General features: G+C 39.4%; 1 protein-coding gene and 2 long non-coding RNA genes across 10 annotated transcripts in view; 2 read left to right on the top strand and 1 right to left on the bottom strand.

The window, feature by feature from the left end:
- The window catches only part of efna5b (ephrin-A5b), a 133912-nt gene that overhangs the window by 30016 nt on the left and 78481 nt on the right, over positions 1–25415 (top strand). The window lies entirely within an intron of this gene.
- On the top strand, positions 16090–18899 carry LOC130913226 (uncharacterized). The gene is made up of 2 exons (XR_009062732.1): positions 16090–16502; positions 16575–18899. It is a non-coding gene; the product is annotated as an uncharacterized LOC130913226 (long non-coding RNA).
- On the bottom strand, positions 17696–21402 carry LOC130913225 (uncharacterized). Of its 7 annotated transcripts, none has more exons than XR_009062729.1 (11): positions 20887–21397; positions 20081–20208; positions 19817–19954; positions 19640–19715; positions 19258–19361; positions 19128–19182; positions 18592–19010; positions 18319–18390; positions 18160–18231; positions 17910–18025; positions 17696–17809 (listed from the first exon to the last, which is right to left on the bottom strand). It is a non-coding gene; the product is annotated as an uncharacterized LOC130913225 (long non-coding RNA). The 7 variants fall into 7 exon arrangements; XR_009062727.1 differs by having other exon boundaries at positions 17910–17996; positions 20887–21391; XR_009062728.1 differs by having other exon boundaries at positions 18160–18390; positions 20887–21399.

Genomic DNA, 25415 nt, shown 5'->3' with positions numbered 1-25415 from the left:
TCACTCCCCTACATCAGAGAAATGTGTTCACTAGAGGCTCCTTTACGTAGATTCACCCCCTTGCAATATTATTACTTTTTTTTTTTTTTTGTCTTCACTGACTTATTCAAGCCATAGAAATTGCACTAATTCAGTTCTTTACTCAATATAAATGTATATATATATATATATATATATATATATATATATATATATATATATATATATATATATATATATATATATATATATATATATATATATATATATACATACATATATATGTGGCGGAAAACACTCAGGTGACTTGAAGTTCCGCTCTGAGACCCCCAATTTGGCCAACTTTCAAAATTGTCTGATATGCATGTGTGTCCATTGTTGGAAAGCTTAAAATCTCAATTTTCTGGGGGAAGAAAAAGTTTGAACAGGAGAACATTAAAAAAAAAAAAAAAAAAAAAACAGTAAAATCCTAACTGGAGGTGAGAGCACACGAGAGCAGAATTTAAGACGCCACGATTTTAACGAGATATGATCGCGTACTTACCTTGTTTCGATCCAAAATCTCCTTGTAGCATTTATCACCGAGTGTCAAGACACAGCTGTGAATGGCCACAGCTAGATGTTTTTTGGATTTTATGGGTGAAACATGGTAATATAACAAAGGTCGCGATGCAGAAATCGCAGACATCAAGGAGTGATCGAGATTTTCTTTTTCATATATTTACCCTTTAAAACTTTCAATCAATTTTTCTTTGTTTGGATCGAATATTTATCATCTAAAGTATTGGGGAAAATGCAACAGTAACGAAAAAGATACAACTGAACGATAGTTATGAGGTAGATATCCGTGACATTTTTACAGACGCCAATTTTTCCATTGTGACATAATTTGTTTAAAAGTTTAAAGTATGCGAGTGAATAATTAAAAAAAAAAAAAAAAAAATATATATATATATATATATATATATATATATATATTTTAAACTATATATTAGACATCAATTAATGATTCTAAGCTAAAAATGACAGACATTTCAAATAATAAATACGATTACTTACCTTCTTTTTATGGCTAGGTTGAAACAAAAGCAGTTGCGCGACGCCTGTAAACAGGGGTTTCCAAGGTAAAACGGACAAATTAAAAATAGTTCGGGGGCTTAAATCGCCATGAATCTACTATTGCAGCATATAGACATATTGTTCTATCAAACACAACAGTTCTTTTGGCTTTAAATACAGTAGTTTATTTTAAAGAGGGGTGCAAGAGCAGAAACTGCTTTCTCAGTCTTGTCTGTGTATATATATTAGGGCTGTCAAACGATTAAAATTTTTAATCGAGTTAATTACAGCTTAAAAATTAATTAATCGTAATTAATCGCAATTAATCGCAATTCAAACCATCTATAAAATATGCCATATTTTTCTGTAAATTATATATATATTCTGTAAAATAATTTGTTGGAATGGAAAGATAAGACACAAGATGGATATATACATTCAACATACGGTACATAAATACTGTAGTGGGCATTTCACTCTACTGTCATTTAAATCTGTCTATGCTGTCCTCACTCCGAAGCGTCTACTTTTTCCAAAGCTAGACAGCTAGTGAACGACGCCTTAATAATCAGACTTCTTCCTTTTTCATCTGATTTATGAATGAAATGGCCTCAAACCACTGTCCTCTTTAGACCGTAGTGAAACTATAAAAAAAAGTACACAAGCATTGCATTAGCAACAACGTTAGCTTAGCACGCTATACAGGTTCACTAAACATAAACAAAAAGCATCTCATACAAAAAATATAACATTTCGCTTACTAACATAATATGTACATTCTTTACAACAACCATACTTACGGACAAATCTTGTCCAAGGATCATATAAGCACAACATTACAATGGAGGCGTCAGCCCGAGACGTCGTGCAGCCATATTGAACTGGCAAGAAAGCAATAAACCATGTCTCAAAGCGACCACAAGAGTTCGCTGTTAGACAGCAGTAAAAACCTTGCTGTAAAACTTACCAAAAGGCAAAATACTGTCTGAGCGGGACATGTGCGTTAATTGCGTCAGCATGGAAAAAATTGAGAACGCAGGTCACGGCTGTAGGTTAGGTCAAGTCCCCAATGTAAACCCACGGCATTCTTGGAGTGTGAATGGAGTTTTACTTTCTGCTTGTCGCCAACTTGCATGCACGCTTTATGTTCTGTTTTCTCACGTTGTGTCGTATCAACTTTTATTTTCACGGGTGCGCTTTTTACGTGGGGACCACGGGTCTCTGAGGGCTTTGGGTGTATACTAAGACCCTCATAAAGGATCGTGATTATGGAGAATGTGTTTATGTATGTCTGGATGGGGCGCCGACAGGACTCGCTCTGAGTGTGGGTTTTAATTCCAAATGGACGTGTGAGGAAGGGTAGTGTGAAAAGTTATGTGGTATGGGGTGGACATGGTGAGCATGTATTCGAGGGCTTATAGATGCAGCGTGTAAAATGGTTATTGTAGCATAATCAGCATGGCGACCTGACTCAGCTGTTAATATTGAGGAGTTTGACCTTTATATGTTGATGGATTTGTATTCCAGAGAGTTGCATTTAGCTTGGCTCAGTGAAACACAGTTTTTCCGATGCTGTAGGTACGCAGTCATTGCAACCATACTGTAATCATCACAGCTGTCCCCGAATGTAGGTTTCATGCACAGAATTTTGATTATTTCAGTATGTCTGCCTAACGCAAGTTAAGTCAGACATAAGCCCTCGAAAGACAAAAATCCATTCCTTTAGTTACAAAAGCAGAATGTTACAACTACTCCATACAGTAGGTCATTTTTTTCAAAGGCCAAAGCGTACAGCTGGATTTTGTAATTGTCACTTACTAGTGTAGCATCCAATAGACATTGTGGTCAGTAGTGTAAATCATTGTCAGACAAGTGTGTGATTTAGTTGTCAAAAGAATGTTTATGCCAGCTAACACAACCTCTGATCTCAATACAAATGAGTAAACTTGTATTCATTGTTCTCCTTCTTTCCCAAAGAGTTTAACAGTCTGTTGAGGAACCTCAGCTTATCACTCAGCACATACATGTGTAACCCTCAGAAATACAGTGGCACCTCAAAATGTGAAATTCCTCCAGGAGTGGCTTTCGTATCATGATTTTTTTTTTTTCGTATAATGGATCATATTTTACATTTAAATCGCCTACTTTGTTCCAAGTTCTCTTAGAACAATCCACTAAATTTGTCCTCTGAATGCCTGTCTTTATTCGTAATGCGTTTTCGCCCCTAGTGCCACTTAAGTGTTACTAGTTTGTTAGGTTGTAACTACAGATGTTATCACATGACTACTCGAATTCATAGAAAACATGGAGTGTAAAAAGACAAGCTAACTTCGGCAGCCATTGCTTGCTATTTCATCTCGCTGTTTGTGCCTTGAAAAAACATTGCGTGGATGTAATATTCTTCTTTTGTTTCATATAGATGAGCATTTATGATCCAACTTACATACATTATAGCATTGCTGCAATTGGGATTTGAGTTACAGTAAGTATTATATTTCGTATGCGCAATCAATGTTCGTAATATGAAGCGGAAAACTTTGAAAAACTTTTCATAATATAAGTTTTTCGTTTGTATCTCGAGGTACCCCTGTATGTGTATTTTATTAGTATATACCCCAATTGTATTTTTACATGTTTTCTAAAATGGTACACTATATATCAACCACAAAATTGCACTTTTGTTCTTATAGGTGTCAGAATTATTCAAGTTTTGTTAGGTTTGTTGTATTTTAACACACACGTAAAAAGGTAGGTTGCAAGGGTAGAGGAACTAAAGTTAATGATATCAACCTTATTCAGTTGCTCTTATATGCATAGTATGAATCTTGTCCAGTTATCACTAACGACATGGGAAAGAATATGTCTCACTACGCTCACTTCTTAAATTCTCCAGTAGTTTTAAAAATTGCTGGGTTTGTTCCTGCAGCCTTTCTCCCCCACATCCTATGCTTCCTTCAGGGAACATTGAACGCCACCAACCCCTGGTGGAGAGCCCCCAGGCTGGGTTTGTACTGCATTTGGCATGTGGGCACACTGTTTGTAAGCTTTAGAGACTTTGCAGTATTTTCACAAGCTTAACTCTTATGCGCAGGTGTGGGAAGCAAACAGATGTCGATCTTTAAAAAAAGAGAGATTAGTAGTCAATAATATTTTTGTCACAAATGTATGGTCTTGAAACTATAAAGCATCACCTACTGTTCAGAGTCGGAGACATAACACTTGGTTGCAGAGATTTCAGAGGCTTCAACAAGTGCTTAGGGATATGTCCCAAATTAGAAACAATACTGCGTAATTGACCTCCTTCATTGCCACAAGTGTGGCAACCGGTTTAACAATGTGTTAACACCAACACAATGCTGTTTATACACAGTCATTCACACAAGCAAAAATGCACATATTCTATTTTTTGAATGAAAACAGCACAAATGTGTACTTGTTACTGTTTGCCCACACAGTGTGTTCTCTCTGATATGGTAAACGCTATTCAGTAGCTGCACAATTGCAGCCTGTAATCTTCTCTGCTTTGTTATTCAACCGCGGTGAAAACTTTCAGCCATGATGGGCAACTCTACAATAGGCATACTTTTCCCAACGCTGTTTTGTCAGCTTTGTATTCTCAAAACCTAATGACAGGGTGAAATCATGTCTGTGAATGAACAATAAGAATGACTAAATGCACCTGGTTTAAACCCATTTGTCTGAGAATCTTAACATCCGCAATTCTGTGGCTGTAACTTGAGTATGACACTTTCCTCAATATCATTTGAGCCATTAAAAAAAAAAAAAACATACAAAGCTTGCATAGTTTCCATGCCACATCTATAGCAAACGTTCTTATTGTAGTCTGCAATGTGATGGGTATGACCTCAACCCACCACATCTGTTTAGGTTTATTTTCAGTGCTAAACTGGGTGCCTTTTACCACTGATCCTTTGCAGGTTTCATGTTCTATGTCAAACCAAAAACATAATTGATTTTAGCCATATCTACTTTACGCGTAAGAAGATGGACCGAGGCTGCTGAATGCTGACATAGAGTCAAAATGTTTCGATGTTTTACTTAAGAGAAATAATGAAAAACCTTTCTTTTGTTTCCTCTCAATGCCTTACTTGAGAGAATATTATCTTATTCCTCTCAGCAACCGGAATTATTGTTTCCTGTATGAACAATACCAGGAACCCTGTTCCTTTTAGTACCTAGCCAAAAAAAAAAAAATCTCAGTTGTCTACAACCAAGGTCAAAGAAACAAACAGGTATTGATTTTCAACGCCTTACTAAGCACGGATTACAACATCTTCCCAAATAAGATGCACTAAGACCCACATCAAAAAGCCTAATGACAAAAAAATCACACAAAAATACACAGTTGAAGCCTGGGACCGTGCGCTTTGGTCAGACGAGACCAAGATTGAGCTTTTTGGCTACAAACACTCTAAGTGGGTCTGGCGTGCCACGAAAGATGCGCATGCTGAAAAGCACCTCATACCCACTGTGAAGTATGGGGGTGGGTCAGTGATGCTGTGGGGCTGTTTCGCTTCCAAAGGCCCTGGGAACCTTGTTAGGGTGCATGGCATCATGAATGCTTTGAAATACCAGGACATTTTAAATCAAAATCTGTTGCCTTCTGCCCGAAAGCTGAAGATGGGTCGTCACTGGGTCTTTCAGCAAGACAATGACCCTAAACATATGGCCAAATCTACACAGAAATGGTTCACCAGACACAAAATCAAGCTTCTCCCATGGCCATCTCCGTCCCCAGACCTTGTTTTGTTGGCAAAAAGGGGTTGTACAAAGTATTAACACCAGGGTTGCTAATAATTGTGACACACATTATTTGATGTCAAATAATTTTTTCTTTATGTGGGATTTTTTCCCCACTGAATGAATGCACTTGTATTGAAGGTTGGATTTTTCTCTTTTTTTCCATTAAGGTCCCATATTATTTGAATTGAAAAAAAAATATTAGAAACTAAAAAAAACACATCTTTTTCACGGGTGCCAATCATTATGGAGGGCACTGTATGGGTCCCCTCTCCAAAGATTGGAAAACCCTTCTGGGCAAAGAGAGAGGGAAAAAAAAAACATCAACGTTTTTTTTTTTTTTGGTCTTCTCTCAATGGGGCAATGTTATTTTCTAGTTAATTTTGACTTCTGTTGACCTTTTATTTCAACACACATAATAATGTATTTTCCAGCTTCTAATAAAACAACAATAACAACATTGTTATTCCCCGACTCCGGGTGTGTTTGTGGCTCACTTGCCATGAGCTCACTCTAGCTCTCCTGGGTCAGTCTCATCATTCACCTTTCGAGTAGCCAGAGTAGCAGAATACTGTGCTCTGATTAATATGCTTCATCAATCAGTGCTAATTATCACATTGTTACACTGCTCATTCCAGTAAATGACTCATAGGCGGAGATAGACAGTGTTTGGAAACAAAAACAGTGATGGTCCCAGTCACAGGGCACATGTGCAATAATGAATATAAAGTATCAGCTTGAGTCCCTCAATAATTATTTCCATTTGACTGCTAATTTTCACACATTAAAACAGTCTTTGTGGAGTAAATCTTTAATTTGTGAGTCAATTGTGTTGGACATTCGAATATTACAAATCAAAACATTTTCATGTTTTGCGTCTCTACTTCTGTATCTGTGTTTTATGGGAAAAATGCCTTTTCGAATTGATCACAAAAGGACTTGCAAAGAGGTTCCCATTCAGCCTATTGAATATAACTTTTCAGATAAAGCATAATATCATAGTACAATATGTCTGTACTAACAGAGGCTAACAAAATATTGTTTCTCGGGAAAGACTGTATACACTTTTCACACGCTTAAAATAACATCACATGAGTTCCTACTTGTTGCCAAGTGGCTGGGACAGGGGCCCTCTGGCTCGTCAAGCCTTTTAATGGACTCCCCGACAGTCTATTTCTATTGTGTGAGTGCAACAAATGCAGTGAAAGCGGCAAATTAATCACATTTGGACCCGGATCAGCCACCACTGTTCAGTGAGAGCCCCCTTGCTAAGGTGCGACAGGAAGGACTCGACAGGTCAGACGAGCACAGAATGGAGGGCTGAGTGGTGAACAGGGGGGACGGCTTCACTTTAACCTCCATCTGAAAGAAGAACAAGGCTGTCATTTTGTATACCACATATCTTGTTGAATATGTTGCTGTGTCTTTGTGTGCAGTTTAACATTGGAGCTGTTTTACTCTGGCAAAGGTCAGCTTGTAGTGCCAGCTGTAGGAGGAGGACTAGGGCCCTCTAGATAGGAGGACCTTGAAAACAGTAAATGGATTAAAGCAACAAAAAGTAGGGTGGAGACTTGGAATGAGAATGGTTTGAATGAGATTGACAATGGTGTCTTATGACACAAATCAGCTAATGTTAATGAAAAAACAGGTCAAACTATATTAGATTGAAACAATTTATTACAATACGTTGTAATGTGGGTTTTATGTAAAGCAGAAAACAGAGTAGTAAAAAGGGCCTCTCAGCTCTCTGTTAAGTATGCATCCTTCAGCTGAGAGGATGGGGGGTAGCAGATGAACTCCGTTGTTACTGGGATCTTCCTCATCAGAAAAGAGAGATGGATAGGGGAGAGGAAGAGAGCAGGGCTAACAACAGAGAGAAGGTTAGGCTATGGTGCTGACCCCTGACACATTGTGACAGATCGTGACCTGCAGACACCCATCACAATTGAGGGTTTTGTCTGTGGATCGAGCTCTCTGCGACCTCTTCCATGTAATAATCGAAGCCCCTAGATTCCACCCCAACCCCTGTCAAACTCATTTGAATGTAACAAGGTCAGGGTTCATACACTGTCGGGGGCCTTGGGTAGCCAGATAGAACTGAGACACTGCATAATGAATACATATGTCAAGTTTTTGTAGTTGTTAAAAAATGCTAGGGGTTTTTTAACCAGTTTATGGTTTTATGTACTTTTCAACACTCTCTATTCCACAACTGAAATTATTACAATTGTATTCAATTTATTGTGTAGAGCAAATATTTCATTAATTCTTGTCTATTAAAGTAATGTGTCAACTACTCAACTGCAAACAGAACTTTTCTTTATTCGGCAATTCACATCAGATACAAAAAATTGACTGCAGGGAGGTTTTCCCATCTTGTTAAAAACATCAAAGAGACATATCAATAGATTAAATAGATTTTTGGTAATTTTTGGATACTTGAAGAAAATGAAAATGTTGTCATTTGCCCTGTCTTTCTGCTTTTGTGCAAGTTTGGAATGATATTGCGTTTCAGATTTTTGCTGGGATTGTTAGTCTTAGAACCCGAGTATTTCAATTCTTTCACTGCTTTGGATTGGCACAAAATCAAAAGACACTAGATTTCATGTTTCAGGAACCAGTTGCTCGTTATTTGCATCCACTTCAATTGATATTTTGCTTTGCTGCGATATTCTTTCCCCTTTATGTCTCAATCAGTCCCAACCATAATTTTATTTTCTGTTTAGGCTTTAATCATCATGGTTTACACTCATCCAAGATCCTATGTTCCACTGTGAAGTCAGGGGAGCCTGACTGTTTCCATGTGTTGTGTTTTATTGTCGGTTTCCTGCCTGGTTAATGTAGATTTGATCAACTCAGCGTGTGAGATATTGATGTTTGAGGGGAAAAAAAAGTAACATTTCACTTCTTCTCAGCCCTCCTTTATAGAGTTGTTGCTTCAGCGTTGGGTCTCTTGCACACATTCACACCTCTGAATAATATGCTTTTGGGATAAAATAAATTACTGCATGATTGCACACTCTTTTGCAGTCAAGTCTTTGGCAAATCACCCAGTGATGTGAATGCATTTCATAGACCTGGGAAGAAGCGACAAAACATTTATGCACACTTCCAACCATAGTTCCAGCATTGTCGTCTAGAAGACGGGACGTGCAGCTGGTAAAACTTTCTGACAGATGCTTGCAGACTGGAGCGTTTAAAGCCCTAGGAATGGAGGGAGGGGCATACAGTGTGAGAAGAGTGCTAAATGTGGAAAACATGAGGATGCTGGTGAAGAAGCAGGGCACTCGAGCGCTACGGGGATCAAGCAATTGGGTAGGTTTGACAGACCTCCGTCAAACTGGTATAATTACTAAACACCCCAAATTACATACCCTCATTTAGTTATACCCTATCATTTACCACTATCCACACTGCGTTCTTTTTACTCCTCTCCCACGTCCTGCTCCCTTGCGCTTTCACTGCTTGATCTCATCTTTGTCCACCCTCTTCTTCCTTTTAATTTCTCCAGTCTTCAACCATCATTATTTTTCCACCTGCAGTTCCTTTTAGACATTCAAGTATTATGGTATCGCATGTTCAAATTTGCTAAGATCATGTATTATGAGCAGCACTGTATCTATGCAAGCTATGTGCACAAGTGACTTACTCCATAAATGCAGCGCCACAAGACACTCCACAAGCATATCTCAATCAAGAAGTTTGCTCTCTGAATAAGATGAGATGTGTGAAGTCAAGCCACAAAGACCTCTGGTTTTGTACACCACGCCAAGGCAAAATTAGTATACGCATTACAAGACTGAAATTGGATCATTCAGAGAGGGATCCTAAATCAGTAAAAAGTGTTTATACATTTACCATATGTTTTTCCCAAAGGCTCTGTCCCCAATAAATAAAATGTGTTCAGTACTGCACAACATTATGATGTTGGACCATGTGTGCACTCAGTACAGACAAATACCAAGGTGTTGATATGAAATAACAACCCTATTTTAAAAACATACCAGGGAATAGTGTACTTTCTACTTCATAGATTCAATCCCACTAAGGTTGAGTCCTTGTTGTGTGAACATTTTTTACATGAATTCCCTGACAGTAAGGGAAACTGCATTTCCAAAACTGCAGCTTCTTTCATTTCTACAGACAAAGTGGACGGAATTTTTATATTGGAAACTAGTTTTAGGTTGGATTGGTGTCCATGTGTACGTCTGTGGATTCCTTTGTTTGTATGTCCAAGTGTCTGTGTACACATTCCTCTGTATGAATAGTTTGGAGTGTCTCAATATGTAATTGTATGACTCCCCTCATGATTGGCACGTTTACAGTCTTAGTTTGCTTGAGTTGGCATGGTAAAGTGGCACAAGTAAGTGGCAGAAGAAACACAGGACAAAATGCATATATACAGTGTCCCTCTGCCTTCACCACCATGCACTGTTAGGTTTCCTGTTTGGCTTTCCATGTATAACTTTCTGATTGAGTTGAAACCGCTTCCCCTGCTGCTTGCATTACTGAAGTGAAGTGTTTGAGGAAGGTTTGACGTACATGTCCAGTTCCCTACAATTTGTGAGTGCTTGCTTGGCTCAAGACCTTTTCGGACAGGACTCAGCTTGGTGTGCAATATCTCAACAGTGGCAGCTCACTGATGATGTCATAAACCTGCTCCAGTGACTCTACATCAGGGCTGACATTTTCATGGCTGATGAGACATAGGGAAGGCTTAGGACCTCGACAGTGGTAGGAGATCCTATTACTGATCTCATAACTCCTCAGTTGGACACGCACCCTTCACCCTATTGGATGGAAAGGTGGGGCATAGCTATAGGACGCATGCCGATTGGACAGCCATAGTCCACAACTATAAGAGATCCCAATGAGCACATTCTGGCTTTTCAGGGTCGAGACGTAGGTGCTCAGTTGGCCTCAGTGCCGATAATCGCTAGCATTGCCCCTGATATATTGTCCCATGAATGGTTCACGAAGCCATCAGTGGACTGATGAAGATGAACAAAGAGGTAACAAGATGAGAAACGACAAGAGCAATTGAGAAGCGAATGAGACAGGGCTGTGATCAATAGGAGAGAGTGGTGTCCATTTGGGTAATGGACAGGGGCATCATAAGTGGACGGGGTCAGAAGCAGATTCATTATCCTCTCTATCCTCATCTCTCGCTGCCACGTGCATCTGTCTGCATGCGTTTAGGTTTAAGAGGATGTCCAGCGCTGGATCAATTTATACGCCTTGTATAGCTGTGCCGTGAGTCAGCTCCATTATCTCACCTATCAGCTCTTTTGTCTCATCTCTGCCATGTTAAGTGAATTAAAGCTGAAAGAGAAGATGCGGATTAGACGGCCAATGTCAGGAGATGACACAACTAAAGAGTCGTCCTCAAACATAACAATAACAAACTTGATCTGCATGCCCCATTTGATTATTATCACGCACCCCATCATACAGTAGCTGCCTTTGTCCTCCCTGTTTTTCTTTTCCTATTATGTGCAGTGGACATCCCTTTTGTATCTCCAAGCTGAAGGGTCATAGTGTTGTTTTTTTTAAGATTCAGGTTGAGTTTCCAAAATCTCACTGCTGTAGTGTTCCCAACCCTTGGAGCTATTCTTTTTACATGTGCATTGTGATGGCTTGCCAGCTTCTCTATTTACCTCCTTTGTCTGTCATCCTCCATCGCTTTTCATTTCTTCTTCCATCTCAGCATTCTTCCTGCTTCTTTCCCTACAGATTCACCTTACCTTTTTTGTCACCTCATTCTTATCACCTTTTTTCATACCTGAATTATGCACTTTTGCTTATCTGGAAATAGGCTCAAAGGATAATGTGTTAGTAGCTGTCAACACTGTGATGGTATTGGCAAAGCCTGCAAGTGAGCTCTTTTTAACATCGAAACACCTGTTGAACAAATCCCATATAACCCCCTCCCCACCCCTCCTTTTGTCTCATCCTCCTGATAAATAATGTGGCTGCGATTGTGTTCGTGTGATTGGGTGATGTAATGCAGCTATATAATGTCAACAATCCATCTTAGTAAGTCTCATTGTAACATGCTCATGGATGACCGCACCAAACAGTGACTTTTGAGAAGAAACAACATGTGAACAAAAGCATTGTGGCACCTGACCCTTATCGAGACACGAGACGCTCTGCGCCTCGGACGTTAGAATGAAATTCATGAGATCTTGGCTGTCTGTAGGTCAGGGGTAGCCAACGTCGGTCCTTGAGGGCCCCTATCCAGCTTTTTTTCCATGTCTTCCTCCTCGAACACACCTGACTCAAATAAACAGGATCGTTATCAGGCTCCTGCAGAGCTTACTGGTGAGCTGATCATCTGATTCAGGTGTTTTAAAGGAGGGAGACATGGAAAACAAGCTGGATAGGGGCCCTCGAGGACCGGAGTTGGCTACCCCTGCTGTAGGTGCTGGCATCCATTCATCATCAAGAGCATATGTGAGGTCAACGATCCCTGTTGTTCTACCAGAGTTCTAAAAACATCTTTTTCTGGTTCATCCTGCGTTAAATATAAATGTAAACAGAATACAATGATTTTCAAACCATGTTCAACCTATATTTAATTTAATACAACACTAAGACAGGATATCTAATGTTCAAACTGATCAACTTAATTATTATTATTATTATTTTTTAGCAAAATCATTAATTTAGAATTTTATGGCTGCAACACGTTCCAAAAGAGCTGGGACAGGGCTTTTCTTTTAACATCAACCAATAAACATTTGGGAACTGAGGATGCTAATTGTTGAAGCTTTGTAGGTGGAATTCTTTCTCATTCTCACTTGATGTACAGCTTTGAGGGTCTATGTTGTCGTATTTTACACATTATAATTAAAGATGCACCGATACCGATACTGGTATCGGTAGGGGGCGCTGATCCAGCCCGAAATGGTGGTATCGGTATCGGCGAGTACCAACGGCGCCGATACCATTTACCGGTCCAATATTATAACATTTGACCGCAGCCTTTTTTTTTTCCTCCTGGCGCTCACTACACTCTGTCTCTGTGTTGTGTGATGACACGTGAACATCAAGCAGCTATCGCTATTGGCCTGCTCCAGACCAATGAGAGCGGGCCAATAGCCACTCCTAACCAATCACAAGGCAGCTTTTTCATATGGAGAAAACACAAACCAGGAGTAATGGCGGCGGTCGGGAAGTATTTCAAAATAGAAATCCCGTCGATTAAAATCAATGACTGCATGCAAGATTTGCGGCCTGAAAGTTTCGAGATGTGGAGTTAAATTGGCCAATTTCAATACCTCGAACCTGATAAAACATTTGAAGACGAAATGTGAACGAACACAACGAGTTTGAGCGTGCAAGAGGAGGAGTGGTATCCAGAAGAAGGGCGCTGGACTGGAGCAACAATCTCTGGTCAGTTCACTACGTCTACTTTACATTTATTGTGTTTCAATGAAAGAAATGCCGCAGTAATTTGGGAACTGTTTCCAAAGTAGGGTTGCCACCTTTCAGAAATAGAAATAAGGGAAAAAAGGAGGCTAATAGAGAGACGGGATGCTGTGGTCAATTATTATTACTTATAATTGTTAGCGTCCGCAAATGCGGAAACAAGGTGGGAACTCGAAGCAGACAAAAAGCGGGGGATATGTACAAGGGCTTAATGATTGCAAACAAAAAAATAACACGCGATCGCGGGATAGAAGAAATAACAAAAGGAGTCCGTGACAGCAGGTCGACGGAGCTCAATACTACAAACTCGAAAGTTAGCCAAGACGATAGGCAGCGAGCCAAAAAGCCAAAATAAAAAAATTCAAATACCTGCACAGGGTATAGGGTTACAAACGAGAGCAACACACTAACAGAAAAAAAACAAATGCAGGGGCGTAACAAGCAAATGTAGCGAGACTATAGTGCGAGATGTCAAATGGCGATCAGCAAGGCAAAATACCTTTGAGATCACCCGTGCTTAAATGCTGTGCTGATGAGATTGGATTCAGGTGCGACGTCAGGAAAGCCCCCATGACCAGCCCAGCAACAAGACACAATCTAACCAGCAGCAGAATGTGCCAATAAGATCATGAAAGTTGCACTGTTTGGCCTTTGAGAGGTTTAAAAAGGTTTATTCAGTTCATTCTGAGTTTATTATTATGAATTTATTTTTACTTTCTTACTGCTGGGCTAGCATTATACATGTTTTATTAATTTCATAAATGTAGCACTATTTTGGCCTTTGAGAGCCAAAGGTTTATCCAACTATTGTCTACTAGGGTTTAGTAGACTATTCACTTTGTACTAGTCTTTTTCCTATTTTGCAAAGGTAAGCAACAGCCTGACAAAGCCTTGATAGCAATGATTTCACATCCAATTATGTAGCTCTTTGGGAAAAAAAGAAAAAAAAAATTATATATATATAAACGGGGTGGTATCGGTATGGTATCGGCATCGGCCGATACTGCACAGCCAGGTATCGGTATCGGTATCAGGGCCAAAAAATGGTATCGGTGCAACACTAATTATAATGCAACATACATTTTCAATCGGAAATAGGTCTGGCTAGTCGACTACTTGCACTCTTTTACTCCGAAGTCACGCTGTTGTAGCATGTGCAGAATGTGGTCTGAGGTTGGCTTTCTGAAATAAGTAGCGCTGTCCGTGAAAAAGATGTTGCATGGATGGCAGCATATGTTTCTCAAAAAACAGAATATACCTTTTTGCATTGACGGCGCCTTTCCAGATGTGCAAGCTGCCCATGCCACACGCACCCTTGCAATCCGATATCATCACAGGTGCTGACATTTAAACTGAGCGCTTGGGCCTCGACGCGGATCGCCGACATGGCAGCGGGGTGTCGCCCACCCTGAATGGGGATCCTTTTCTGCCCCAGGCCTAGTGAGCCATGGGGGTCCCTACGGTCGGTTGGGGAGTTGCTGCGTTGACTGGAGTTCGATGAGAACCCCCCCCCCCCTACTGACTGGGGCGATGTAGGGGCTCAGTGAAAAGTTTGGATATTTTGTTGTCAAGGTGTATGTTCATTACTGTCTTTACAGAGGTTGAGTAAGACGAAAAAAAAGTAAAATAGTAATCCTGCACCTAAAAAATCAGAAGGTGTTGAGATAAACAAAGCTAATGGCATGCAACATGTGGCGAGCATGTCTCCTAATAAGATGCTAAAGTACGTGCTCAGGCTGGGTTCAAATACGCAACGGTAGGCTTATGGTTAACCATTTGTGTGTGTGTGTGTGTGTGTGTGCGTGTACTAGTATGTACACAGTCCAAATGACCTGCATCTGCTTGTTATTATCTTCCATCTTTTTAACTTTACTTTTACATTTACACACCTACGTGCGTGGGGTCTCCGTCTAGATGGTTATAAATGGTAAGGTGTGTGACGCCTACAAGCTGTCATTAGTAAACCATTAGGAACATGCAGGGGAAGGACAAAACGGCACACAACGGAACAGGGGAGGAAACATGCAACTTAGATAATCTCGGATCAGACACACTACATCATCCTCCTCTTCCTCATTCATCCTTCCAGGCTGTGACAGATAAGAGGTGCATGGCTAATGGCCACCACAGCTCTCTTTAACTGCCCCACCCCCTTCCCCACACTAGCCCCTTGGTGCTGCTGTCAGACGGAATAATATACAGTGAGCAGAAGCTGTAGGTGACCAGAGGGGAGGGGAGTGGCGACAGATGAGGGGAAAAGCCTGACAAAGAAAATAAATACTGATATTGTAGAAGGCAAAAGAAGGATGAAATAAAGAAAAAAATCATTTCTGAGCTTTGCCTTAGCAGCCTTCAATCTAATTTCCACTCTTATCTTATGGTACCCTCTTCTTTCTTCTCAGATTGCACAGAATAGAATAATACATAAATAAATGGGTGCAGATAATCTGAACGTATTAGAAACTACTAGATGCGCGTTCCTTGAACTTGAGGTCGCCTAGCAACCAAGACAGCAGTGATTATTTTTCTTCTTTTTTTTTTTTTTCTTCTTTTTTTTTTATTTTATCTTTCTTAAAAGGATAGAGTGATGGAAACACAGTCATTTGGACACTGTGATTTAATTCTCTATAAGCCATCTCACTCAGTATACAGTTGTACAGCCAATGTCTAACTATGGGGTCAGATTAGTCTCATAAGTACTCGTACACACATTGTGGGATTCATAAACACATAGCATGCGAAACACACACACATTGTGGGATTCGTACACACATAGCACGCGAAACACACACACATCGTGGGATTCGTACACACATAGCACGCGAACCACACACATTGTGGGATTCGTAAACACATAGCACGCGAAACACACACACATCGTGGGATTCGTAAACACATAGCACGCGGAACACAAACACATTCACCAAATGTGTGTGTGAATTGTTTTACGCGCATTTGTAACGTGCTTCCAATTACAAATTCCCACTTACGAATACAAATTCCCACTTACGAATGTGTGGATCGTTTTGATACCCGTCATGCGCAACTGAGAAGAACACATGCATTTTTTTAACTGGAGCCCGTCTTCAGCCAATCAGACGTCTTCTTCTTAAACAGCCAATCACAAGGGCTGGGCTGTTTCGTTACGTCACTGCTGTGCGCCTTCAAGTCCGGTGTACTGAGTGACAAGTGACAAATGGGGAGCTTTTGTAAAAGTAGGAGCCCCGTTTTTGACAGCTCAACTCGACCGCGGGGACTATCGATGCAAGGTGTCCCGTCGAACAAATGTAGCGTACGTGTAGCATACGTTTAACGGTTTTGCCTTTCTCCGTCATTGACAGCTGAAGACGTCCCATCCATTTTGAGTGGGAGGACCTCCCATGCACTTCAAATGTATTGGATGTCAACTGGTGAAAAACTCATTGAACCGCTCAGCAGAGGGATGATGAGAGCAAGATTAGATGTCTAATACTGTACTATATGTGGCACATTTTTAACAGGCTTTTTTTCCGCTAAATAAATCTTTTTAAGATTACTTTCTCCATTTCAAGCCTATTTGAAAGTCATACTTGGGAAAATTCAGACTTCTTAATGTATGATTGTGATGTCTATGCTTAAACCAATTTAAGACCATTTTAAAAGGAAAAAAATAGACATTATAAGCCTGTTAAAAATGCTACCTACAGTGACAGTATTTAAAGGATGGTAGTCTATTACGGATATAAAAAAATATATTTTTTGAAAGACTTGGAGCAACAGAGCTTTCTTGCCAAATGAATCACATTTGATACACTTAGGATTTAGAACTCTTTCCTCAAAAAAAAAAAAAAAAAAATGGATGCAAGTCAACTCATGCATCTGCATGTTCCATGAGAAAAACAGGATTTAACAAGGAAAATAGATATTAGAGCGCTTATTACACATTTTTCTTTACAAATTTGGAAAAAAGGTTTAAGACCTTATTTTTCACATTTTGTGATTCTCTGACAATTGCTTCATATTGCAGGCATTAAGGGGTTAAGACCTGCCACATGAATTTTACTACCTTTTTAAACACTTTTTTTTATTGCGACAAACCTAATAAGTGATCAATGATGGCAAGAGAGGATAAAGCGCAGCAGCAAATCCTCAGATCTGTTCTTTGGATGCCTTTGAAAGTAAATAGTGACATTGAGAGCAATCAGGAGTTCAATTATGTGAGGTGAGGAGACCAAGTAAGTTTTGAGACATTTTTTTAATTTAAATAGACATCTCAGACTCCCAGCCTGTAGGAGGGCACAGGCTAGATCTCCTCGAGCCTTCAGAACTTCGGGAAGGTGGGTCTGGTTGTGCCTGAGATCTCCATTGGCCATATACTCTTCCGCAAACTGAAATGGCATTTTAGGCATTCTGTTACATATCAGTGCTAAACAACAACAGCAGCAAAGTTTTACTGCAGAGACTCCGAAATCTTAAAATCATTAACTTTAATGTGAAAACCCCACAGCTACTGTTGTTCTGCTGCTTGTTATGGGCCACAGTTTTGGTAGTCCAAGTTTCTATTTGGAACTCACGGCCCGCCAACCTCAAGAAGTTCCTAATTATTGTTTTATAAGCAAAACAATGAAGATGAACATTGAACTATTAACTTCCATATTAACATAATACTAGGAATTTAAACTTTCTGAAGCGGTTACCTCCAATTCCGCAAGATTTTGCTCATATTTGTCCTCGTTACTCAAGGGATCGTTGATCACCAGTGTTCTCTTAGAAATGTGGACAATCTATAAAAGGTTAGTTCCTTTGTGTAATTCTGCACAATGACAGATTTATGTAGTTAACTTACTAATGAAATTTAACTTCTGTATGGCATCAGCTAAATTAATAGCTATATATAATACATTCCAGAATCGGTAGGTCTTAAGAAAATATAAGAAACCCACTAACCACTAAAATCCAATGAGCGCATACAGGACAGGACAGGACAAATACACTTTTTTTTTCAACAGGGAATTTCCTCTGAAGAACATACAATACCAAATTATTGTTATTTTGGGTTACTGGCGTTAAAATAATATAGCTAAATATTGGCATGAAATGGATTACCTTTCTAACAGGCTGAAATTTTCCCAAAAGCAGACTCCCAGCTACCACAGCAGAGAGTTGGTGAATGGGCTCCTGTTAAAAAAAGGGGTAACAACATTACAACTATACTCCGGCAAAAAATAAATGCATTGAGAAAAACTATATCCAGCACTTGGCTGCTGCCTTTCAATGAGGATATGCATGTATGCATCAAATACTTGCATAGCAAAATAAAAAAATTGGCAAAAGGCAAGAATCTTTGTTATTTGCTAAACACTTATTGTTCCCACTGACTTCATCAGACAGCCAGCCGTTGCCTTTTAGCGTATGAAAAGATGTGTCATATAATTTATACGGTCCAACGACAGCCTCCACCTTGCCTTGATCCTCTGCAGCCCACAGTAATTTAACTGAAAACACAACATTGTTAAATCAAAAAAGTTATTATTTACGGCACTTGACCAGATGACCATCCGGTCAAAATTATCTACTGAATAGGCCAAACCACCAAACAAATCCTGTCGGTCGTTCACCAATTTTGTAAGAGCTGTACGAAGTAGAAGGGTACAATTAGATATACATTTTAGAACACCAACAACAACTTGCCGTTTTATGTTTGCTATTTGTCCTCTCATCCAGCCCATTCGTCTTAGGATGATATGCAGCTGTAACACTCCTTTCAATGCACAGGAGGCACAAAGGTTATCGTTGAGCTGAAAAATTGATACATTGTAAATAAATCCAATTAAAAAAATAAAAAATATATAAAAAAGGGGGAAAACAACAATGCCAAAATCCCACTGTGAAAATAATTTAATGCATTCAGATACCTAATTGACAAATTCTCTTCCTTGGTCGGACAGGATTCTTTGGGGGCATCTGTGTCTATAAACAATTGAGCAGATACGTTATGCCACTTCTGATGCTGTTTTGTTTTTTAAAGGAAAGGCCTCAACACACTTGGAAAAATAATCGGTGGCAGTAAGAATGTACTGAAAGCCATCCTTGGTTTTTGGGAGAGGCCCAGTCAGGTCTATCCCAACCAACTCCCAAACAGCAGACACCTGTGAAAGGCAAATCCAATATTGAACATATCTCTTACAGCTATTCCTACAAAATCTGAAGAGCACCATGTTTTATCTTTGAAGTTTTTAACTTAATCTGGGTAGATGGCTCCCACCTTGATATGAAGGGAACACATAAAAACCTAATTTTCACGCATGTCCAAATATTAAATACATGCGTGACATTAGACAAAGCTGTTTCCAATTTTTCACGCATGTAATAAAAACCAGAAATACATTTCTTTATTTGATTACACACGGTCAGTATGAAAATATACCTTAATGCTTTGTAATGGCTGTGTCACACACAGCCAAAGAGTTACCAGTCCTCTGACATCCGTCGCATTCAGAGACCTTAAAACAAATCGTCATGAGAAACGGGTCAGGTTAATAAGATCTGAAATAGCTCACCAAAATTAGTTAGTGACAAAATGCAGAAATAAACCATCACATACCCATCAGTCAATGTCCACCGTCATGCCATCCCAATAATTTCTGGAGTACATTGAGGATCTGGTTTTAACAGTGCCTGTGTGTGCACCAATTGAAGCCGAGTGTACTTCATTAAACAGTGATCGTGCTTCTGTTTGGGACTGGATCACATATAAACACAAATACACACAAATAACAATTATATAGCTGTATACACACACACACACACACATATATATATATATATTATAAATAACAGCAACATCACAAATACTTTGCCTACTCACCCTTCAGTTTGAGCTTCTGCATATATCTTCTTAAAGCACATTTCTGAGATTCACTATAAATTAGGGAATTCACCCCTAGACATAAAATTGAAAATCTCCAGGAACCTCTTCTCCATGTTGTACACCAACTGTAAAGCACATGCACAGAAAGACAAATTTGAAAAATGACTTCCAAATACTTTATACATACACTCCCGAAAACAATGATTAGCAGTTAAGCTTTTTTGAAAAATTTTAATATATATAGGACTTAGCCTTCTCAAAATATAATGGCTTAATTGGGTCACTAGCCATATGGTTAATTTCTGTATGATTTCAAGCACGAAACTCCATTAAAACCCAGGTGACCCAAATGTTTAATGCTTATATCATACAATGCTAACTTCCGTACGCTGTTAACCGGCTATAATGTAAAAAAATCTCTCTTGAACAATAACCGAATCGCCATTAAAACTTTGGCGACCAACATGTTTACTGCTTAGACGTTAACTTCATTACGCTTTTGTCTTGCAATATCATCAATATTCCAATTCAGTCTTTCGTGTATATGTATTTGCTTACAGAGGTTAGCGGACAAAACGCACTATACAATGAATATACTTTAGAAATATTACTCCCTTCCAACGACAACAATAGAAGCAAGGAAGCTAGTGTTTACTCCTTATCATGAGACGTTAACTTCGTTACGCTTTCGTCTTGCAATATCAACAATATTCCAATTAAGTATTTCGTGTATATGTAATTGCTTACATAGGTTAGTGGTCAAAAGGCACTATAAAAAGAAAATACTTTAGAAATTTACTTACCCGCACGACAACCGCATGAACTGCGTTGTAGTCTAAAAGGAATCTCCAGCCGGACTTGAAGGCGCACAGCAGTGACGTAACGAAACAGCCCAGCCCTTGTGATTGGCTGTTTAAGAAGAAGACGTCTGATTGGCTGAAGACGGGCTCCAGTTAAAAAAATGCATGTGTTCTTCTCAGTTGCGCATGACGGGTATCAAAACGATCCACACATTCGTAAGTGGGAATTTGTATTCGTAAGTGGGAATTTGTAATTGGAAGCACGTTACAAATGCGCGTAAAACAATTCACACACACATTTGGTGAATGTGTTTGTGTTTCGCGTGCTATGTGTTTACGAATCCCACGATGTGTGTGTGTTTCGCGTGCTATGTGTTTACGAATCCCACAATGTGTGTGGTTCGCGTGCTATGTGTGTACGAATCCCACGATGTGTGTGTGTTTCGCGTGCTATGTGTTTACGAATCCCACAATGTGTGTACGAATCCCACAATGTGTGTGTGTTTCGCATGCTATGTGTTTATGAATCCCACAATGTGTGTACGAGTACTTATGAGACTAATCTGACCCCATATCTAACATCCAGACTTTTTTTCTGTAGAAAACAATTAAATTGAAAAAGTAATTCGTCATTCCAACTGTTGCAATCATAAAACCTCCAAAAACGGTATAATGTATGAAAATTTGCATTCCTTTACAAAGAACTTGATGAATTATACTTTTTTTTTTTTTTTTTTTTTTTAACATCATTGACTATCATTGTCTCAAAGAAACATGAATATAACTACATTCTGTGCTTGTGTTAAATTCTGATTAATGTGTGCACTAAACTACAAAAAAGCCAAAGAAAAAGCAAATCAGTGCTGATGACAGTTTTTTTACATTTGCTTGAATGAATTATAAAACCTTTTGGAAACTAAATGACATGGACACTGGAGAAAATTGTTTTTAGTGGAGGAAAAGCAGAAGCCATGGAGATCAAAATGGAAATTTTGAGAAACATTGGAGAAATTAAAGACTGCCAACAGGAGTTCAAACAATGAAAAGTGCACATTTGCAGAAAGATACGTCAAGGCCTGAATCACGGCAAAACATGACAGCCAATTATGAATTGTAGAACTTAGAACATAGATGTGGAGTCACGCGATCAATTACGATGGGAGAGTCATTCAAAGTTCAGTTTGCCCAAGGTTAGGTCGGAGATTATTTCACTTGTAGTATTGTCAAATACAACAGAATATATGTAGATTTCTCATTCAACAGTCTTGCAATTTTTTTTTAGACCCATTCATGAGTACTGAGCTACAGTGTGATGCATAAATCAGATTACGGAAAATTTAAAGGATGAGAATGTTGTACGATGGGTGTTAAAAGAGCATTTTGAATGATGGCCTCCTTGATTGGTTTTCCATTTTCTTGTACAATTTTAAAGTATCAGGAATCTGTTCCATTCTATATCAGGTATTATGTATTCACTTGACAGCAACAAACCAAAAATTTCCCTTTTCAAGTGTTTGTGTTCCAACACAAACATGATCAGCATACCTGCAAGAAAAAGTCAACAAAAGGCTCAACGTGGATATGAGGTTTTGTTGATGTGTCTGTATTTGTAAGTGTTTTTGTTACAGTAGCTCTAGACGTTCTGTAATCCAAACTGAGAGTGAGCAAACTCGAGTGGGGCACCACAAGCTCTGAGATCAGAGGAAAACCCATCTTGTATGTATGAGCGAGCTTCCGCGCAATCCCTCTGTGTGTTTTCCATCTCGTCTAGCCTAAGGGAGCCGTTGTGGATAGGAGCTGGACTCCAGCTGCATTGGGACGTTTTACTCTGAAAGCAGCAGTTTATCAACCCACAAGCACTGATTTTCAAAAGAGTCACAAAATAGTCTTCCCATTTGTCATGTGTTGATGAAAATGTGTTGTTGGCATGCAGCAGACAGGGTCCTGGAGAAGGCATTCTAATAGGGTAGAGATCGCATCATATCTCAAGATTGAGCTGACGGTTACCACCCAGAAATTCTGGATCATCGAGTGACTTAACAAAGATAAGAGGACGGGGGAAAAAAAGAGTAATGAATTTGTGGCACACTGCCTGTGCCATGCTTTTAAATGAGTCGATTAAGAATGTCTTTTCAAAGGCATTGTAATTACTAATGACACCAGAAGCACTACCTTGCTTGGTGGGCATAAGGAAAAACATACTTTTTTATTACCGTAAACTTAGGTTCAGAAGAAATGTGCAAATTACAGAGTTTTAATGATTTCGGCCTTTATAAGCCACGGCAATCGATTAGAAAGTAAACGAGATGTGATAAGACTTAAAACAATGTGTAAAGATTTTTTCCAGAAAATAGACGAGAAACAATTGCAGATACAATCATGGTTTTTAATGAAAAATCCTTTGTTGTCATTGGCCACCTGAAGTTTTGGGATTTCTCTTTGGTTGTACTTTGGTAGGCCTTTAGTGAAGCTGACTTCAGTTGGTGCTTGTTTGATTCTGTTTTTTCTGAGTTTATATCAAAGGCACGTTTAACTGAGTTGAGAATAAGAGATTGACTTGACCATTGAGTACATTTCCGTTTTACAGTTGCTTTCACATTGATTTTAGGCTCATCTATCCTATCATTTTATAGCAGTCCTGGTCATTGCTCCAATGCCCAGGCACTGCCAGTCCAAAGTCTTTATAAAAAAAACATACACATAGCTACACACACAAAAAAATCGGTGTATGAGAGGAACAACATCTGGAATTAAAATTTTGCCAAAGAAATCGTGAGAGAGTTGCTGTGATGAACAACGTATTGAACGTAATTGCAACGTAATGAAAATTCACACCTTTTCTGTATGTACAAAGAGAGTGCAGACTACTAATACTATGGTATTGATATGCTTTTATTGTCACTGCACGTGTCACATGTACTGAGGACCAGAATGTCACCCCTGGTACAGTGCTGCCAAGAGAAGAGTTCCGACAGACATGGGTAAAAAGGACAGGATGCCTGCTAGGTCAGCTATAGAGGTGCCCCGGTTTCTAGGATGAAAATGGGAAACCAGCACAGAAAGAGCAACAGAAAACACCCATGACACCAAATCTCAAGAGCATATTTAGAGGTGTTAGGAAGGTGTTGGAGGCATCACAGAACAGAAATAAGGGGGCCTGGGTAACCAGCCACCTATGCCATACCTCACCGAGGCGTGGTGGGACTTAAAGGGGTAACGGATCGGAGGCGATGGTGGCAGGTGGATGAGTTCTGTTCCTATGGTGGTGACGTAACAGGAATTTCCTTATTAGTCGGAATTAACCCTTTAAGTACCCCTGATTACCCTCTAAATCTCAAAATAACGATCCAAAAACATGTATTGTTCATCATTGTACTGTCTTCGCCAAGACGTCGGAGCTAAGTCCTAGCTAGACAGAGAGCTAAGCTGTAATTTTCCCCCTCTCTTTCTCACTCAGCTGCGCGCCTTCTCCTTGGGAGAAAATGCGCTCTTCCTTGTTTGTGCGCGTGCGCTCCTCGTGTGCGCAAATACGTTCTTCTTTCTGTGTACATGCGTTCTTACTCGCGTGCGGTAGTACTCCCTGTTCTTAGCTTTCTGCGGCAAAATAAAAGCATGCCTCACAAAAGTCAACATTATAATCAAATACACATTTCCCCAAAGGGCAGAACAGTCATATCAATAAAATAGAGTAAAAAATAAGTTACTGTGAGGTACAATAAGGTACTATTTACGCGACTTAAAAAAAACCCCAAAAGGACTGGAGACAAAATGGTAGAGGAGACTCAGGCGTTGTAAATAAGTAAGTAGGGTACGTCGTCACCTGTTTTGCCTTGCAGTGATCTTTAGGTGAGTGTGTGTGTGTCCCTGTGTGTAAGGTAAGGCACCTAATTCATCTTGCGACTTCTATCAGACACACATCCATTAATTTTTTTTTTTTAATGCTCGTCGCGGTATGCTTTGGATTATGTACTGTTCCATTTCATTGTACATTAACCCTCCCCAAACACACACACACACAAATACATCATTCTGACTCGAGCAAGAACGTGGTGAAAAAAAGGTAACTACGTTAAAATAAAATGAATTTTCCTTTAATGAGAATCTTAATTATTAATAAAAATGTGTCTTCACCTCTGCAAAATTAAGTTTTCAAGGCTAGTGCCTTTATCTTACTGTCCGTGTATTTGTGCATACAAACCAAGCACTTAAAGGCCATTTTACACTAGCGACAGCCCAGTGTGAAGAGTGGCCCACGGCAAGCGCAAAACGGGAAGAGGTACAGTACATACGCTGATGTAGACGCTGTCAGGAAGTGAAAAACAGCAAGCATATTTACTGTAGTCCCAAGCACCAATGCATTTATTTTTCATTGTTGCACAAGAAAACAGCGGCTTTTCCTAAAGACTTTTGTAAAGAGTTTTACTAGTTTCGGTGAGAAGGTGAATAGTTTTTTTTTTGTTCGTGAACAACATTTCCACACAAACACACATCGAGGTACCATTTACCTTATGAAGGTATGGGAGTCATTTTTC

This window comes from Corythoichthys intestinalis, chromosome 3 (genome assembly GCF_030265065.1).
Source record: "Corythoichthys intestinalis isolate RoL2023-P3 chromosome 3, ASM3026506v1, whole genome shotgun sequence".
Taxonomy (NCBI): Eukaryota; Metazoa; Chordata; class Actinopteri; order Syngnathiformes; family Syngnathidae; genus Corythoichthys; species Corythoichthys intestinalis.
This window is presented reverse-complemented; position numbering and strand designations above follow the sequence as displayed.